This window comes from Colletes latitarsis, chromosome 10 (genome assembly GCF_051014445.1).
Source record: "Colletes latitarsis isolate SP2378_abdomen chromosome 10, iyColLati1, whole genome shotgun sequence".
NCBI lineage: Eukaryota > Metazoa > Arthropoda > Insecta > Hymenoptera > Colletidae > Colletes > Colletes latitarsis.
Genome location: NC_135143.1, coordinates 14,519,974 through 14,540,978, shown reverse-complemented (window position 1 = coordinate 14,540,978; position 21,005 = coordinate 14,519,974). Strand labels below are relative to the sequence as shown.

The following is a 21,005-nucleotide window of genomic DNA, read 5'->3' as shown; positions in this document are numbered from 1 at the left end:
AAAATACACTTTGCTTTCCGTTAGTGCAATTAATCTGTCGGCGCGCGTCAAACAAGCCATTAATCTATTTTCCAAAACATTAATAACTTCGGTTGCTCGCTGAAAGTAATTGAAATGCGTCCACGGGCCCGCTTAAACCGGCCGTTACAAGGAATAATTAGAACGTAATGCAATTTTGCGGCGACGGAGTTCATCAGATCGCGCGGAATGGCATAGTTCCCGTATTATGGGAGGACCTGGTCGCGAAACGTTTATGTTACGGGTCAAGACCGTCCGTGAACGTCGTGAGTTAAATTAAGTCTCCATTGTACGAAGTTGCTTCGCTAAATGTCGTGGGCACGACTAGTCTCTGGGAGTACGTCTCGAGGACGGCAGAAACAATGAGACCAGGTGACGTATAGTTAGAGAGTAGGATACGGTTAAACAGCGAGAAACAGCGCGAGAGAGTGAAACGTCGGTGGAGGGGATAAACGCGCGACAGTTAACGAGGCAGAAACCGCGATAGTTAGCGAGGTGGCGGCGGTCAACTCGAACAATTCGAGCTGACGCAATTATGGAAGGAGTTAATATAAATCAATATCGTCTTTTTGCTTGTCAATGTACAGCAAAAATTATTCTTGTTTTGTAACACTTCTTCTTCTCTGCAACGAGGCAAATATGTGATGGAGTATCTTGCCACCTATAATATTCAAACGGTACTGCATAGCAATGCACGATCGTTTACTCATCTTTCCATCTAAAAATGTTGCTGATGGTTCTTCTTTGTTTAGTTTTCCATTCGCGGTTGGTGCGAAGTGAAAAGCATTTTTGATATGGGTAGCACGTGATGGAGAAGTCGTCGTTTCTTTTAGAAGTAAAGTTGCAGCGTCACGTTTTCCTTTTACGTATAAACTTGTCCATCCTGTATACATCAGTTCCCCTGCAAAGCCGTCTACGGTAGTTTTTGCACTTTTTTTCATCTTCTTGCTGGCATTGTTTCAACGAATTATTGAACCATCTAGACGATAGCCACCTAATGAATGGTAGATATCAAATTTGATCGTCTTCAAAATATTTTACTTCCTCTTCCAACCACATAGTGTTGCGGTTCAAAAAATGACACCTTTGTTCACCAGTATCCTATCTACCTTTTAGAATTTCATCTTGATTTATCATCATTTCCAAACACTAGTTGGAATATAAAATTATAAGTTATAAGGTATAAATACAAAAACAAGAAAACAAATCTTGTTGTATATTGCTTAATATTTAATAAATAAATACTTTAATAATTAATAGTTTGATAATTTACTGTCAACTTTGATAATAATAGCATGTAGGATAAATGGATATTATTGTACTAGAGCCATTATTAAAAAAAACAGTGATGTAAGTAGAAATGACGATTAATGGTCAGACGCATGAACCACCTTGCATTACAAGAAGAAAAGAAGACCTATTATGGAAAGTAAAATAAGTCGTATTGAGTCAGACATTTCAGTCAGCCTTCATAGCTCGACTAGAGTATCATGATAACTTAATTGTCCACCTATGCAATTCTATTTACTCAATTATTTCGATTCCTTCGCACTAACGATATAAAGTGCAACGATTCGTACCCCACGAATGTTTGAATTCGATTTTCTCTAAAACGATAACTTATATCGAGAAATTGTATTCTACATTTTCCATTCACTTTTATGCGAGGAATTATTATAACTTCGGTCGTTCTTATTTTTCTCACACATTTAGTATAATTAACACACGTTGATTCTCGTGGAGGCCAAAACGATTGAATATGAACCGACAATTTATTACGGGTAATATCGACTCGATATCAATTCCATTCACTATTATTCGTTACTATTCTCAATCGAATATCGTTCCGACTGTATCACACTATCGATATAAAGTGCAACGAAGCGCGTGCGCAGACAAATGCTCGACATAAAGGTGAACGATAACGAGTCAATTAACGCGTCGGATTATCACATCGTATTAATTAACGTAATTGACACGCATTAACGGCGGATTTGATTCGCCACGCGCTAACGACGAACGTCTCTCTGTTATGAAAGACGGGAAACTATCTAGCGGAGAAATTAAAAGCTGCGTGGCCGCGTTCACGGGAGCAATTAATTTAAATGAATTTTCGCGTAAGCACGCAGTTGGCACGTTAAGTAGGCCGGTAATAAGGCAGCTCGTTTCGCCCTAGCTAACCGTAGCACGCAAAATCCTCCAAAATAGAATCCAATGCGACCGAGCTGGGTAAAAAACGGGAACACCAGACACTGGCCCCGAAACGATGTGTTCCGGCGAACTACGAAATGCGCAGAAAAAAAAATTAAATTTTTAACTTTCCCCCGGGCGTTTGGAAATTTCATATTATAATCAGACCGCGGGCGTTAGCGGGAGTGCATATTTTTATAGAAAACCTGAATAGAAATTGGGACAAACGGATTGAAATTTGTTTCGTAATTGGAAGGTCTCGAAACTGAATTTCTTGTTCTGTATATTCTACATATTTTAGTTAAATTACTTCATGAGTCATGAGCAACCTGAAGGTTGAAAATGTTTGGACCAAGAATAACGTTTTCAATGGACCAATATGATTTTGCTAGAAAAAATGACTGGAAATTATCTATAAAATTGAATGCTATATTTTAAATATTGCTGGAAGTTCGTGCAAAAAATTGGGCAGGAATTTATGGGATGATCTAATGTAATGAAGAATGATGCGGTATTAGCGGGACGATTTTTTATCGCGTTTTTCTGGGTTCGTACCATTGTGCTTTCCAACTTCGCGGTGAATTATTAGACCAGCCATGAACGGGAACAGATCCTTCGTTTCCAACGGCTGATCGTCCATAAACGCGAGAAAACTCTTTTATCGGTTTAAGGAAGATTGGTCGCTCGAAATCTACAGTTCGCAGGATCGACGGTGTCTGCTCATTCTTGATCCTCGACTTCCTTTTTCATCGTATCGGGCGGAAATAAAATGGTTCGTCGCTACAATGAGCCGCACGATTTTGTTAATTTTACCGCCTGATTATCCAATTCCCAAACTTTTCAACGTTCAGGTCGATTTCTGCTCCGCGTTCTATGAGTTTTGACTATGCTAACAAGGGAAACTCACCGGAGCCACGCGAATTTTAATCTGGTCGGTGCCACCTTTATCTTTGAGGGTGAAACTATTTTTATTTACGCACTTGTAAATCGCAACATACTAAATAGAATCGATTTATTTGTTATTTGAAGTAACTATTGCCCAGCGTTGGAACCTGTGTTAAACGGAGTACGGATGTATTAACTACACGCGTAATTTAACGTGAAATAGAGATCTCTAGTTCGAACGATGTCCGTTACGTGTGTGTTTAGGATTTTGGACAGAATTTTCAGATTCTGAACCACTGTGTGTTGGCTCTGGATCCGCCGTTTGGTCGAATGTTCCGTTATTTGGGGTGGCGCAATTTCGACAGTTTACTGCAGTTGGTTCGTCGGATTGCGTAACGAAATACGACGCAACAACGAAGGGGCGTTTCGAGAGACGCTCACGTGAAATCAAGGCGGAAAACCACGTAACCGCGAAATCGTTTGAACGTGTCTATATCACCCTCGCGCCGAGTTTGTGCATTTTTTGCACGCAGTTTTAAGCGGTGTCACGGTGGCAGTGTCCGCATGAATGTTTCATGAGGCCGTGCTTTTCGCACACCCCACGAAATGCAAGCGTGCGCGCGCGTTTCCCCGTTTCCCAGGCGTGAATCCAGATCCCGTAAATCATTGTCCTGTCCTCAAGAGAATTTCGTCGATTCGACTTACAAAAACCCGTTCAACACGTCAAAATTTTTCCACTGATATTTCCCAGATTTTCCAAGCCAGAAATAAACACTCCGAATCGACAACGGAAAAGAATTTTACAAATATTAAAAGTATCTATTTTTTTTAACTTTATATATCATTATCTGAAAAAGAGCGGATAAAAGATTTCCTTACAAGAAAATTCATAATTTTGTTACGACCGTTTATTTATTCATGTCGTGAGCTAGTAGAGTACAGGAGGAAAAAAACTGTCGAAACGTCGACAGATCCCGAGAGTAACAGTCGCTGCCATGAAATGAAACGAAAAACAAATAACCACCGTTTATATCCCGCTATATACATCAAATTGAGCGTGGTAAATCGCAGCGCACGTGAAAAACAGTTTGTTGAAACAGTTCCGTATGCGCGAATGCAACATTGCGTTACGAAATGAAAAAGGTACAACGGTAAATATTCATATTCACGATTACACGTGGAACAGAGAAAATGTTATAAATAAAGACTTTTTCCGCGATAAATCGCATGTATTGTATCAACAAATGGAAACGTACAGTCTGCATTGGAAATAGAAATATTCTGAACGCTCTAAATATTACGTTTTAAAAGTACGAAAGTAATTAAAAACTTGTTATATATTTTTACTTTTAAATATACTAAATACACTTAAAATTCACTGCTCGTACGGTGTCCTTTTTTGAACTACCGATCGCTGTGCTAGATTGTTTATCGAGAATGTTAGGAAAAGTTGAGTCGATCGAGACGCCTGCTGCTGCCCAGGAGCGATTCGAAGAAAATTGAAGTCTGCACTAGAGTCGAATTCAGTCGGGGTACAAAGTAAGTGTCGGTGTATATTGCATGAGTTACGCTACAGCCGCCGTTCGAGAATGCTTTGGAAGCACGAGTCTCTGTCTTTGGCAACCGGCACAGTCAACTTACCGTATGCTGGTGAAACGCGTGCACCCGTCTACAAACATCGCCGATGAAACGTTACGCGATCCTTTGACGCGAGCTGGTATGCTTCCTGCTACACCCGCGGCTTTTACGTGAACATTTTCCTTTTTTTTCTCTCTAACGATGCTTCTGCAAAAACCATTCGACGATGTTTTCGATTTACGTGCACGACGGAAACAGAATCGCGAGGCGTTGAACACTGCGTTTCCCGACATATAGGAAGCGACGTAAAGGTGAGTTCTAGACACGAAAATAATGCCAGTTCGTAGAAATTCTATACGTCTCCCCAACTTTGGCCCAAAGTCATTTACCACCTACGAGACAAGACTTGAAAGAAAATTATTTCATAATAGAGGATAAACTTAAGAGATAGAAACATTTTCTTCGAGTTATCGAAAGTTTCTTGCAAACACTATTAGAATCTTTCAAAATTCTTTGAATTAAACGTCAATATTAACAAAATTTTGCTTCTAATTGGAGGATCCACGATTTCAGTTATAGCTAGGTCTGCGTCTTTGATAGAATTTTTATAAAGTCGGTATAATTTTTACTCGAAAGTCAGCCGATGGGATTCAAACTTACGCATAAAAGTAATATGTGCAGGGGAAGCAGGCACTCTATCGACTAACGCCATGCTGTTACCGTTGGAAAAGTTGCTTACGCTACAATATCGAACCATACGGTTACAGTATATTATCGCTGCACCGAAACTTTAACATTAAATTTCGCGTAAACTACTAACCAGTACCACCTAAAACCATGTATCGCTAGCTTTAATATAACAAGCTCTATCATTGTGCAAAAGCTTATCTAATATCGGCTTCATACTTGGGGTAAATCCCTTATCAAATAATTTATAGACAATTTTAGATTTAGGTACTATAACATTCATTGATTCAAGTGTAACATATCTGTATTATAACGTTGGGAAAGCTTGCAATTTGTGGGAGACACTCTGTATATGGCTGAATAGTATCCTACAATTTCTAAAATAGTATGTTTTCTAATAACCATTATCCTGCAACAGAGCTGGGTAAATTGTAATGTGATTAATGGCTACTGTGCAATTGCTGTAAAATCATAATAATGAATTATTAAACTCTACAATTATCGTGTTATACCTTGTAATTACCAGATATCATTTTGTCCGATTATGTTCCGTAGTCTATTTTGTAAACAAGCCTTAATTTCATTTGTTATAATTTTGCCCATCGTTGTCTACATTATTGTGTCAGTTTCTACTCAGAGTGCACGTTTTTATAGAGCAAATATTATTAAACGAAAACCATATTCTCCTATTACAAACTCATTTTTCTTATTTTCGTTTCTCGTTGATCGATTATCGGAAATGTTTTGTCTCCCTATTATCCAATAATGGACGTTCCACTGTATTCCTTAGCACTTCGTTCTTGTCAGACTGCGTTCATCTTCTGTGGCTGCTCGACAAATTGTGTAACCTTGGTTCGTAAGCTATAGCGTGACACTCCACTGCTTGCAAATGAAGTGAGTACACTTGTCAGTTTTAGAACCATATATCCGTACAAGTACTCGAGTGTAAGTGTTACTGCTCTCATGCTTTATTCGTCGACAACCCCAAAATGTTACCCAACGCGTTGACCAGATACGAGAACCTTCAACTTCGAAGACTTTCGACTACGAAACCTATAGTTTCTTTCGTATTAAACGAGAAACAGAGGAAATTTCTAAAAGCACTTAAACAGTTATTAATATTTCAAAGATCAGGGAAGAAGATTTTCGAAATTAGTTTCCTTCCTCGTAGGTCACGAAACGGAATAAATTTTTTTAAATTAATTTAACGTAGCAATTATATAATATTCGTTAACGATAACCGGCAGCACCGTAAATAAACATAGAGCTAATGTCGCGTAAATAAATAAATATAACGCTAATTGCAGGTGCATAAGCGTCGCAACGGTAACCGCGGCATAGTAAACAAACAAGTTACGCTCCCGTTGCAACCAACTCTGCAAATGTCAAACCAGTGCAACGTCCAGGACATCGTAATTAATAGCCATATGAGGATCAGTAATAGTCGGGCGCGTAACTACTCCATCGATACGTACTCCAGTGACGCAGATCGCGCATTACTCAACCAGCCAACTTCAGGCCGAGGAATGCAAATAGCGCTTCCACGCAACGCGACGCGGATTATTAACGTCCCCGCAGAAGCAATGCATGTATAACGACACCGACTGCGTGTGCATCAGGTGTCGGCCATCGTGGGACTATATGTGCATCGCGGATGTTTCCTGGTTCATAGTGACTTCGTCCATTGGGACGCATGCCGAAGCTATTTAGCAACAGATCGTGCATATACCAGGTGGAACACGTAAACACGATCATTCGAACATTTACCAATCAAAGGGTGTTTCTCAACCTTTTCTTCCTTGTGGATCTCATCTGGCAATTTAATGGAATTCGTGGACCGTTTCTATACAACGTTTCTTTAAGTATAACGATCTTAAATATCAATCGAATCAACGGTTTTCAACGAGTGTTGAATGCAACTCAGGTATTGCAAGAAATGTCAGGAAGAATGTTTTGCTAGTATCAAAGACAACTTATTTCAATACCTGTTTAATTCATCGACGCGACATTTGAGAATAGATACGTATCGGTATTATCGAGTATATCACTAGATTGGTCTTGTAACTACATTCGATTATCGCGTCGATACCCATCAATTACAGAACATTGATTACAGTATGAGAGTTTCCTTCATTATGTCGCGTTAACAACTATCGCGAGGACAGGGGGGGGGGGGGAAGGTTGAATCTTTAGTTAAGGGGAAGTATTGAGCAGAATGAAGACTATTCATCGAATTTTTCTGTATTTCAATATTCCACTTGAGACAAAATAGAAATTAATTTATTAGATTTTAAAGAGCATTTTACAATATTCGTCGACTTTATAGCTCCAATAAATTCATAAAATCTGCTACATCGTTGCGCGAATAAAATAAAATGCATAAAGGTCAAACTTCGATTCACTATTTCATTTTGTGCGACTCTTCGTACAAATAGATAATAAAAGAATCGTATCTTTTTGCTCATTCGTGCATCCATTTCCACCTGGATATCGCTGATATTTTTCGAATTTTTTTACAGTATCAATTATTCCCCGGTAACATATCGGACTGAGATGTCGATTTCTCCATTTAAACCGGGCTTTACATTGTCGAATCCAGGGGTAAAGCAAACGCGTGCTTTTCTCTCAACCCGGATCGTTTACGGACGCGAAACGTTGTAAATTTATCACGTCGGGGTTGTCACGAACAAAGCTCGTGCACGGGGAAAGAAAACCAAATTTTCCAGGAATGCAATGAACAGTCTTGAACATTGCACAAAGCGAGTCTTCTGCAATGGCGCTCCAAAGATAAACGTACTCTGGCTTTCGTCGTAGACGTTTCTCCGATATTGTTTCCTCGGTCATTTTTTTTTCCTCCAACGAAATCGACCAGATTAACCGCTAACTGCAATCATTCGATCCAGAAAAATCGTAACTCCAATCTTTCTCAAAAGTATCGACAAACCGAGTTAGATAAAATGTCTTCCCGTCTCTACGAATTAAATTCGAACTAATGCCACGAAACGCAACTAATTTTCACATTCAATTTATTCATTTCGGTGTTTCACGAATTAAAACTGCAACGCTAATATTATAATGCAATGACTTATAACGAACTCTTGAAAAATGGAAGAAATGCAAAAGCAAAACATTATTTGATTTCAAAAGCAAAATAATATATGCACAAATTGTTTTTATATGCCACATTATTTGCCCCATTGACCAAATAACGTCTTTTACTTTGTCGTCTGTTGTGACTTAAATATACAAGGTACTTAAAATGCTCAGGTTAGCTGGAGGACTTAGTATAATGTTATAAGATTAATAGCAAACGCGACGGACGTCTATACAACGAAAGCTATGTAATACAAGCAAAAATATATAATACAATCGTGGCAGTGATTAATGACCATGGTCACTAAACCAACAATAATAATGATTAATGAGTAGTAGAGATAATCAAAGGAAATGTAGGTATCAGATATGGTTAAGCAGGAGATCATATTATTTTGAATTTTAGTCCCCCGAATGCGACGAGATATTTCTCGACAGAATTGTTCGATTTCTTCGTGGAGCGACAGTCGACGGCAGCCGTACGCGAAATGCTTTCCGGCTAGCGTTTCTCGCGAAAAAAGAACTCACCGAGAACCGATACGCGGGGAATGCAATCTGAAGGGAATAAACGCATTCACGGGAACGAAACAGAGCAGGTTTATCCGCGAACAATAATGCGGGCGGTGCGCGCGACTCTGTTCCGGCCTACACTGTCAGAAGTTGTCTCTCTCATTTTTCACCCTCCTTTCCCGTCTGTTCTTGTCACCGTTCCGCCCCGAGAATCTCTTGCTCCGCCGCCACCGACGGTACTCTATTCAATTACACCCAAGACCAGACACGGCGCACCAGACTGCAACTGCACCGACAGCATTCACACCGTGCATAGACTGCTCCCGTGCGCTCGTATCTTCGCGTGCATTCAGACCTTCGCCACCTTTGCAGCTGCAACTTCTGAGGACGCAAAAACCTTCCACGCACCCTTTACGTCTCAAACTTTCCATTACAAATCAGGCTTTCTTGGTTATTTTTTAAAAATCTTGAGTAATCGAAAATATGACCCAAAGTTTCGTTGGAAAACTCAAAAGAACGATAGAGTTATTAAATATTTTTCAGCAATTCTAACTAGGGTTAAGTCAATCACTGAATCAAGCTGCAAGTCAATCTGAGTCAATCACTGAGTCAAGTTTCAAACACTTCAAAAAACGATGGATAATATTTTCCATTTCAGTGTATTATACTGGTTCACTAGTTGATTCCTACTTCAATAATTATTATAATAAACTTCATGGAAAACAAAAGAATTCCTGGAACTTGTTTTAAATCGCTAATAAACTAGAGAAATGAAATGACAGTTACAAAGAACCGGAGGGCACTTCTGGGTCGCAATACTGATATTTGACTCGGAATTGCAGTCGTGACTGTTCTTTATTATCGCCGTTATCATAAACTGCGTGCATTGTAATAGAAGCGGATCGTAAAGTTTGTACGATATAATTAAAGAACGACGTAAAATTTTAGGTTCGCCCCTTGGAAAAATCTGAATGCGACGCGCCGGCCAGATTTACTAGGGGTAGAGTAAAAAAAAATAAAGGGGGGAGAATAGAACCGTGCGAGTTGTAGGCGGCTTAAATATTCATCCGAGATCAATCGAGTGGATTTGCAATTTCAGAGCGTTTGTACTGCGCGAACAAGCCGGGATAAATTGTCGGCTACTTCATTTTACGTGAAAGTTTCTTTCTTCCTCTTTTTTTTTTATTCGTATATCGAATCCTCCATCCGATCAAAGCTAAGATGCAAATAGAATTTTAGGGTAGTTAAAAAATCGTTCGTGAACGAGTAATTCCTTTGCTTGGAAAAATAGTTTCCTGCTACTGACGTAAAACAACAATATATTAACTGTGCACAAGGATACGTTTCCTGGAATAATCTGGACTATGTTAAAAATATTATTTTCACATCTCTGAGTCAAATATCGCGAGAGGTATTATATTTATTTAAATCGTTATACAAATGAGAAAGAAAAAAGTATGAATTAATACCTCGTCTACACGTCTGACAGCTTTGGTGTTTGCAAGGAGTTGCTGAAATGATACGAACCAATGTAAATAACCGGGAAACGTTCTCGATATCCACCGGCGCGTTAAAGGTCGATCAAACAACGTTTCAACAAACGTAAAATTCCACGATCTTTCGCGTTTCGTGTTGAGTTTAATTTCCTCCCTTTAGCTCAATAACGTACACATGTCGGTAAACGCCTGCTAGCCAGGGTACTTCGCGTAAATTAAATTTTATCGGACAAGTTGTGCCTCGGGAGACGCGCATACGTCTGCGCACGAATTACACGGAATTCGATAAGCGTGTTAAATATTTTTGAGCGACGAAACGGGGACCTTTGGGCATAAACCACGTGAAAAAAAATAAAATACACGCATTGTCTTTGATCTACCTCGTGAGTCTAAATTATTGTTTGCTTAAAATTAATACGTCTTGCAAATATTAAGAAATTTAAATTTAATGGAAATATGAAATTCGTTTTTCGATTCACAAGCGCAAAGTGTGAATTCATTTAAATTCTAATAATTTATGCAACGCGTCGGTTGGATCATCTCTACGGATTCCCTGCAAACGTGTATCCCCCTTGTCGCGTCTCCTTTCGCAGGAACGCACTTCCGTTGACTGTTGCTTTGATTAATATTCATTCCAGCGAGACAAATTCAGCGAACAAGCGTGAATCTCGGTAACTTCCACCCTTGGATTCCTTTATTGCTTCTTCCTCTTTATCAGAAGACAGCATGGATCCGGTTACATCATAATTACAGTCGCGCGGGACTTTGGAACCACTAATGGTACCCTCCTCGTGTTACCGAAGATTGTCTTCCCGAAGTCCTCCTACGGCTACAAAACGAGAATCTTGCGGAAAAGCGAGATATTCGATCGCGTGCCATCGTTACACGATAAATGACCCAATTATAGGCAATCTGCACCAACTGGAACATCGAAACCTGAGCTGGAGTCTAGAATTACGTTGTAGCTCACAGACTAACAGTCAAATGTAAACAGTTTTTTTTTTGCTTATTTACTATAAACGTGATCTTACGAAGGCTACGTTCAGTTTCAAGCAACCTACTTGTTGTAACTAGACTGTCAATGTTTGTGCAAACGCATATTTTGTGAAATCAACGTTATCATCTCGAACTTCTAATGACGTAAAACAACTGTTGGAAGTTCCAGTTTGCTCTTCCGCAAGAGTGATCGAAGTTCCTGATGTGTTAGGCAAACGATTACACTTTAACCAGTAACTACTGCAAATGTACTTACTCGTCTCAAGGTTCTAATCTATTTTAGAAGGGATCTATTTTTGCATTGTTTCAAGTATATTATTCCGCCAAAAAATATTTGTTTTCGTTAGCTTATGAGTGTAGCAGGTACTCTGACAATTTCAAAAGGATCGAGTGCATAGTTTCTTCAACAAAAAAATCCAAAAAACCGCCTACTTTTCAACGCATCGCACGGGGTTCCCCTCTTAATCTATGTCGGTGCTTTGTATATCTAGGGACTTTGTGCGACAAGATATGTGAAAGCGCGGCAATCGCCGCGGGGCGATCGGTGTCGTTTGTCTCGCGCGAAATACGAATCGCGCACTCGTCACGACACGCGCCCATTGAAAACACGAACGAAATGGAATGCCTCGGTCGATAACGTGGGGACAAAACGAAGGGACGGAATAATAAAAAAATCGAGAAAATCAAAAGATTTGTCTTACCCTCTGTTCTTTGTAATACTTCAGACAAATTGAACATCAATAATACATTTCATTAATAATAATAATAATTGGGCAAGTATCGATTAAACGATGTAAAATGTTTTTACCCAGTTTTCAGAAATTTTTCAGACCTGGAAACTGTATTTCAGGTCACGTAACGCGAGATAAATTATATCATTAGAAGAAAAATAGGATACGTGGAAATTAATACCAATGTAACGCAGATAAAATCTTCGTGTCTCTTGCGTTAGCATTTCTCAAATCTTTTTTAGATATGTTACATTTTTCTTGCATTCTGTCGTAACTAATTAATGCTCGACAGATGTAATTTGGTTTTCCATTCAATTTAATTACCCGTCAAAATAATAACAATTCTGTGTCGAAATTCGGAAGAAAATTATTTTTTCAAATATTGTATTTCCTTGAAAATGTTTAGTACTGTGACGTGTGCCTATTATCTACCGGGCAACGCGCGTCTGGCCCATTGTGGATCGGCGCGAATTTTCAGGAAAAGTGATTTTCCGCACGGGAGAAACGAAAATAAAATGAGCAGAAAAAAAACGAAACGAAAATAAAACGACGCGCCGTCATCTTCGAGCGCGTCGTTACGTCGGGAGGCTCGGATGAATTACAGGGGTTGTAACCGCCTGATGGCGATGGTGGTGGGGTTAGCGAAGAGGAGAAGGAGAATCGCGAGCGCGCAGGAGGTAAACATAGCTAACGTTCGAGAGTTGAAAGAGATCGCGGAATGAAAACGAGAGAAAACGAGAGACGCGTCAACCGCAAAAGACTCGCAGGAAGGTAAGATGGAGGTCGAAGGGAAATAAAATCGTTCGCGGAATTGGGGAGGGAAAGGGTTTAAGGACGTACGACGAGACAAGACGGAAGAGGAAGACGGCGTGAGACGATTAAATTAAATAGGGTAAGAAAAAGTAGAGACAATAACGAAGGGAAAAAGAAACCGCGAGTACAATTAGGAAGAAAAAATGAGAGGTATACGGAGAAGAGAGGCAGAGAAACGTGACAAAGAGAAGAGTGCCGGGCGGAAGAAAGGCGAGAGGGGCCGACGAGGGGGAAGGAGATCAAGATGGAGTAAGAGAACAAGTGGAAACGAGAGCAGAAAGAGAGAGAGAGAAACAAAGAGGGAACAGACAGACTATAATAGAGACTGAAAAAGAAGGAACAAGCAAAGGAGAAAAAGAGAACGAAGTGACAGACAGAGAGCGAGAAGGAGGGAGAGAGGGACGTGACGCGTGGCATCACGTGGTGTATTGATCGTCGCGCAGCATCCACGAGAGCCATTCCGGCTGCCAACCTTCCTACCTACCCCAAGCACCTACCCCTTTCCCTCATCCCCATCGCCAACCCACCCCACTTTCCTCCAGACCACCATTCTCCTCTGACCTCCTCCTACTTCGCTTCGCCCTTCCAGCGCTATATTCCTGCAACAAACCACCCCCTCCCCCCTTACCCGGACCCCTGCACGCGCCGAAGGCCCCCCGGGCGAAACCCCGTCAGACATCCATCGTCGTGTATCCAGCGAGTTAATTATTAAATGCATCGTCGTGCCTGCCAGGCCCTGCAATACGTCCCTTCCGCCCTCTGCAACCCATCCTGGGCCGTCTCTCTCGGTCCTTCTCAGCCCCCTCCCGCCCTCTCTTCATCGCGTTCTGCTCTATACACCGCCGATTCACGTACAGTCGCTTCATCTTCCCGCGGCGTGGCCGTAAATGTTGGAAAGGCACGGGTCTATCGAGAACTTTCGATTATCGAGCGACTCGAGAATCGATCTTGTCGCGTAAAAGGGAAACATCGAGTCGGTGGCACAGGAGGGGGTGCGTTGACTTGGTCGTCGCGCACGAATCTCGCTTGCACTTGTATCTGACTCTGGAACTATTCGGATATTTGACAATTTTTTGTTTTTTTTTTCTTTTTAACGCGTAAATAATTATTTTTATTTGTACAGGATGCTTCAAAAATAGGTGGTCAAACTTTAAAGAAGGTCATCACAGTATCAGTGGCATCATTTGTTGAAATAGAGTGGTAGTTTGTTTGAAGAAGCTCACAATCTTATTAGGACGTTCTACTATATCGTAATCGATCTACATTATAATGATATGCAAAAGATACATGTAACGATGCATGCATTCTTACTAAAAGTTGTTACATAACTCTAATTTACGGTTCTTATATAAACCTGACGGTAATTTAATGTCACTGAGACACGTGACTTCAATTGAATAATACAACCGATACATCTATAGCGTTATCTTCAATATTCCTTAAAGGGGACTAAAATATTGACAGAACAGATTTTTTCTTCCGAGTTCCAGGTAGAAAGAATTATAGAATTCTAATGGTGAATATTCACCATTGAATTATCAGAATGATAAAAACCTGACTTAAAATAACCGAGTTATCTAATCTAGTTACAACATACAAAAAATGTCCAATTGTAAATAATCGAAATTTGAAATAATCTATTTTTTTTTGCATATAATAGAGACCTTATGATTTTTTACCTTCGAAATCTCGAGTGCTTCTAAATGGCTCCGTAACGTAATTGCCACTGCAAAAGCTTTCGATCGACTATAACCTTTCAGCATTTTCGTGGACCGTTGACTGGAGAGATTTTGTCCACGCTATACTATAGCAACTAAGCGGCATGATAAACTGCGAAGCACGACGGACACGTTGATGCATTTAATAATTAACTTAGCGTGGCTGTTTCGCTAGGAAGCCAACCGTGCAATAATCGTAGAAGATTATTTGATAAATTCGAAATTAATTCACAAGTTCTATTCGAAGAATAAGCAATACTTGTATAAATTTAAAGAAATATAAATATAAAATAGAAACCTTAATTTCTCCAACGGATAGTTTTAATCCTTTAAAATATTTTTCAGCACCTAAACATAGTTTTGTATATTATGATTCTCATGTAGTGAAGGAACACTTTCTTTTTTAGACTTTTCAGTCGAGCTACTTTTATAATTAGTGGCACACATTCCTCAGGAGACGTTTTTATGAGGTCAAATATAAATAGGTTATGTGTAGTATTAATTCATGGTTAGTGACCCTAAATGTCTTTTAAGCTTATACCTGCTAATCCTTTGGTCAAAAATAATGATATGAAGTTACATGCATACTGACTATGTCCTTCAAGAATAAAGTCTTAGAATTTCATTTATAAAATAATTTGTAGCAAAAATGTGTATTGTATTTTAAACAAAATACAAAAATCATTTCAGTATTATTAAATTTAGCATCGTTAGTAACATTTTATTCCGTCACAATTTCGTACCGTAAAATTTAAAAATTTTAAATTCAGTTATATTATTATCAATCTCGGAAATAACGCGATAATCACAATTTTTTGTTCTGTTGCTCGTTAATTTGTAATGTAATTAAATTGAGGAATTAATACTGAAAACGAAAATATTTTCTGTGCAAAGTTCTATCAAGGTAGAAATTTATTCCTTCGTACCTCGTTCGTAACTTTACATTTCATTCCGCGCAATACGAACAACTTCCTTCTATCGTTATTTACAAACTAAAAAGTTCGGTCGAACGAACGAACGCAATCTTCCTGCTCAGACAAAATTTATTCGCGGGAAAAGCAAATTATTTAGAATCCGAGAATAACGAATAAATGAATTTTATTCGGTATTCTTTGTTCGTCGATCGGATAAAGATTTGCCCCAGCAAATGCCCTATTCTTAAAGTGAAATTTACTTACGATAAATGAAACTTGTTGCCTCGTTACGCACGACGAATATTTTTCATTTCTACGAACAGTTTTAAACTTGCCTTCGCGCGAATGAATAAAATAAAGCATCTCGAGCATCTTGAACAATACCTCACGTCCAAGTACACCGGTCCAAAGGTTAACGTCGATAAGCAACAATGAAACATTGTATAGTTCTTAGGTTGGTCCAATGTCCATTTGCGCAAAGTTATATCAAAACTGAAGTCTGGCAGTTTGCACTATTCCTCGCGAACAAGGAGCCAAGCACTCTGCCAGCTGTTCGCGCCTTGTTTCGCCTCGACTTTGCTCATACGTGTATAACGCGTTTTCGCTTAAACGACGTCGACAATACCGCGTGAAACAGACGTCAGAAACAGGTCACCGAGTCGCATGTACGCGCATACGTTTAGGAGACCAATCAAATTGCCGTCGACATTGCTTTGCACTGCATTGCCAAGAACGTTATTCACCTGCTGGGGTGAATTGCCAAAATGTAGTGCTGTCTGTCAGATCGAACGACCGCCTGGAACTCTGACGATTTTTCATTGTCGCTGTGCCCCCCTCCCTCTCCCCACCTATCGTCGTCCTCGAAGTCAACGCGTTGTACAATAGTTCAAAACGCGACGTTTCATAGCCAAAATCCAATTTTTCAACATCGATATTCGACAAAAAAAAATGTTTCCAATGAAAATGACAAACCTCCGGAGCTTTCGAATAACTCTGCGATCGAAGGCAACGTTCTGTCGACCAAAATATGAAATCAGAAGTGAAACTAATTTTAGTTAGCTGATAATTTAATTAATGCTGCAGAATTTGCAGAGCTATATAGTAGACGCAAATTTCGGTGAACTTTCCACGAATTCCACGACTGCCCTGCGCAATAGAGGGTTAAAATACTAATTGAACGTCGATTAAGGTGTGGTGAAAGGTTTGGAGAACTGATTATCGGCGCAAATGGTACGACAATCGGCGAAAGAAGGACGTGTGGGGCGGCAATCGAGGAAACTAAGAGGAACGATAAATATTGCGGAACGGTCACGGGAATTTACGAGACGTAAGAAATCAAAGTGGATAGGAGGCGATAAGAGTAGAACCAGGGGAGCAAGAAGGAGTATTTGCGTCCCGAAAGGGCTTTTCACCGGCAGCGGCAGCGTCTTCAAGATACTCGGTCAACAAGCAGCGCAAGTCTAAGTCCCTTCTTCTTTTGACGCCTACGGCGGCGAAGGCGATACTTTAAGCCGCTACCAGTCGCGTTTTTTGCCTTATTCGCGAATACCGTCACGGCTTTATCCTCTTATTTAGACGTCGAGTAGACTGTGCGACACAGGGATGAAAAACGACAAGCGAGGGGGGACTAAACTGCGTTCCGTTTGGAGCTGGAAGGTGTTTGAAATTGGAACGTGCGGAAAGCCTGTAGTCGTATTCGCTTGGTACGTTCGACGGACGCCTATGGGCGTTCACAGCATGAATTCTTGGGATATTTATGTCCATTGGTTAGGTTTATCGTAGAAGCAATTTGACTGAAAGATATAAAGTCCTACTGTCGATTGGCTAAATAAAAACATGGAATTTGTAAAAACTGAAGACGATTTAACAAAGCAAACCCCCAATTTCTATAGACTGTTACGTACAAGGATTAAATTACGTTTCGTTGTACGAGCGGCCCGCGCGAAATCGGGATCGAGGAAGCCTCGGTTCCCTTATCTTCGAGAAGCAAAAAATTAAGACGGGACGACGGGTGGGATAAGTAGAGAAATAGAAAACAGAAGGAACAGAATCGCGGAAAAAGGAGGACAAAAGACGAAGAAGAAGCAGAAGCGAAAGGAGTACTCACCCCCTCAGGCCGAAAGCCCTCTTTGCCAGCTCCAGCTTGAAGACACTCGGTCAACAAGCGGCAGAAGCCCGAGTCTTGGCCGTTTTCCTCTGGCGTGTACAACAGGAGAAGGTCGTTACACCGGAGGACCGTGTCACTTCTCAGCTTCACTATGACACGACACTAACACCGCGGTTCTGCGACGGAAAAGGGATGGAGACCTGGCCGTAGCGGACGGTTGGTGGGTAAATAGCCAAAGAAGTACGTCACTTTTTCAGCCGATCAGACGGGGTAGGCCGTTCGCGAATTTGCTCGACCGGTCGTGACGGGAGTTTCGAACGCGCGTACACGGGACGCTGTTGCCCCTGAGGATCGAAAAGATCGAGGATGGAAACCGACGACGTGGCAAGACAGCGACCGGGTAACTCCAGGTCCGCGATGAGGTTTGAAAGAGACGGGCGGGAAGGGGCTACGGGGCTGGCTAACGGGGAAAAAGAAAGAGACCGAGAAAGACGGGCTAAGATTAGAATACCGTACAGGGGCTTAAACGAAACGGAAGAGAAGATGGCGAGGAAGGTGCAAACGCGCGAGACGAATACAATACACTTCGAATGCTGTTCCTCTTTGAGGTGTCGGGGACAGAGAGGGGTGGGGGGCGTAGAGGCAAAGAGAATGATTTTAGATTCAGTGCCAGAAAAATCACCGACCAATCGCGAGGGACCACAGGACAAATCGAGATCGCCATCTCTCGGCCAACTGGGGCCATCGAACGACATTAATAGACCTTTCTCTCGCGTCGATCGAGTCTCCTAATTGCCGGGAAATCGTTGTCGCTGATAGATTGAGAAACGAAAAGGACAGGCTCTTTAACCCTAGCATGTTTCACTACTGGGGTCGTTTAAGAGAGCTGCTTGGAATTTTCGAACGAAAATTGAGGGTTCTTTAATAGAAACTGAGAGAAGCCAAATTTCGAAAAGCGAATGATAAGGATTAAAGTCTTATGAATTTAATATGCATGGTTTAAATACCTGTTTAAGTGCGATTGAAGTGGTCATCGTTTGGTAATGACGAATCGTTACGTCAACGTTCAATAATCTGTCAATCTTAATTGATGCAAAGATTGAATATTCGAATGGCAAAATTTTGGTTTCAAGAATTTTGGTGCAGAACATTTCAAACATTTGAAATTAAAAGCTCCATTCCGCCGAGAATATTGATAAATGATCGGGTCAGTTGAACGCTGGAAACCATTAATCAACGTCCCGCAAACATTTGTCAAGGGTAAGATCTGGTGAAAGTATTTCACTTGTAGGAATGGACAAAATACTTCCTGGACATATTAATTTTTATTTATCTCGAAGGAAGAATCGAATATATATAGAGAGAGATATAAATCACCCACTTTTGTACTTCGAGGTCATGAACTTTGACGATATTGCACTATATTATCAGAAACTTGTATCTATTTTGACACTGTAAAAAGAGGTCTTCCCACTAAACACTGGCAAATATTATAGCATAATTATTTTACATTTCATATTAATGTACTCTGTTATATAGTATTATTTTTACCAGCGAACAACAATTACGAATGAAGGAGGCTACGAGTAAAGAAGATTGAGAAACACTGTCCAGAAATACCGCACTGCACAAAGCTATAAAGATTGCCTGTGATTTATGTTTACGATGTGAGAGAAATCCTTCTTTTCGCCTATAAACGCGTTTTCCAAGTAGTAATACTATTAATCATCAGTTTATACGATACGAAATCTTGACAAATCGTTGACTCTGAATTCCATTCGAGGGCAATTTGACTGGTTCCTCGGTATTCCTTTGCTACGTTCAATTTCATTTATTTTGTTCTCGTTAGTAACAAGTTGAACATTGTACAATCTATCACCACGTATTCCTTATATGCAAAATATAAAATAAAATGTTAGAGTAATGGATTTTTAATTTACTCACATAGCAAAAACACCTGCGACGACCCTGCATCGTGTAAGAATGGACGATGAATAGTCTTCCGCGCATCTACCTTGCGCTAGTGCAGAGTGGAGTGACGATTGTCGGTAGTGCCAATGTCTCGTGACCTAGGAACCTATTAACAAGATTATATATAAACGGCTGAATGGATTTCATCGAAAATTTATATCTAAGTTCTATATCCTCGCCACAAGATCTGATTAAATTTTCAGCAAAATCGGACCATGAATAAAGATAAATATTTTCAAATAAATATTTCCTCTACCTTCTCTATTAAAAAAAAAAATTATATACAATTTTATTCGTTCCATACTTTAATTGGATTGGAATAATATTTCGGTAATGCGACGTATTCGTCTCTGTTAATTTTTAGAACGCAATGCATTGGATTTGTTGCACGGTTTACACATGTATCAGAGTTGCCCAAACGTATCCGACGCTATATAAATAAGACTCCGTAGCCCCCGACGAAGTCTCTGAATTTTTCATATTCCGATAATGGGATACACGAAATCGCTGGATGCGCTTGCATTCATTCGCGTGTATGTAAATGTTTGTCTGCGGTGTACGGACACCGTTGGATCCCGGCATTGAGGCTCAGATGACATTATCGGCTCTGGAATTTTCACTTATTGTTCGCCCGCGAGCGTACGTATGCACACAACGTGTGTACGTACGAGCATTGTCGATGGTTGCGCGTTATTATCGGTATTCATGTCTGTGCTCCTACTCGTCCCGTGGATTTATATTTATGTATGCCGTCGTCGAAAGCGTATTTCTAACTTCGTTTCTACGGTCGATCGTTAATATCACCCCCAATCACGTCAACCTGACATCGCTTCAGTCGGTCAGAGACATGGCAAAATATATTTCAGGTAATACTCAAACGACTATGCGTTTTATTTATTGACAATTTATTTACTGACATTATATCGATCGAACAAAATGTTCCACAGGGTGTTTAAAAAAGAAATTTAAATTTCTCTTGCCGCAGAGTCCTTGTCTCTTATTATCATAATTTAAAAATACAGTAATTTTTTAAAAAGAGGGAGCCATTTCATCCTTGTAATCTCGAATGTCAGACCAAAATTAACGCGTATTTTCTTCGAACATATAAATTTTCCAGCAGACCAATTCCGCCAGCGAATTAGTTTGCACTTCGCGCCGTATCGTTCCATTTCCCATAGAGAAACGCTAAAAATCCTCGCAGTTTCCATCGTATCGCGACCACGATGATCGAGAAATTCTGATCGAGCGACGGACAATACCACGGGTCGCGGAGGCTTAACAAGCACGAATGAACCCCG

At 40.3% G+C, this 21,005-nt stretch overlaps 1 protein-coding gene across 4 annotated transcripts in view; it reads right to left on the bottom strand.

Annotated features, from left to right (window-relative positions):
• Mub (poly(rC)-binding protein mub) overlaps nt 1-19,733 on the bottom strand; it is a 183,227-nt gene extending 163,494 nt beyond the window's left edge. The window contains exon 1 of one of the 4 annotated variants that reach the window (XM_076774530.1): nt 19,681-19,733. The gene's annotated coding sequence lies outside the window, so the exon portion shown is untranslated. The remainder of the gene's footprint in view (nt 1-19,680) is intronic. The other 3 variants (XM_076774535.1, XM_076774540.1, XM_076774539.1) reach the window with 3 other exon arrangements.
• Between the last annotated feature and the right edge of the window lie 1,272 nt (nt 19,734-21,005).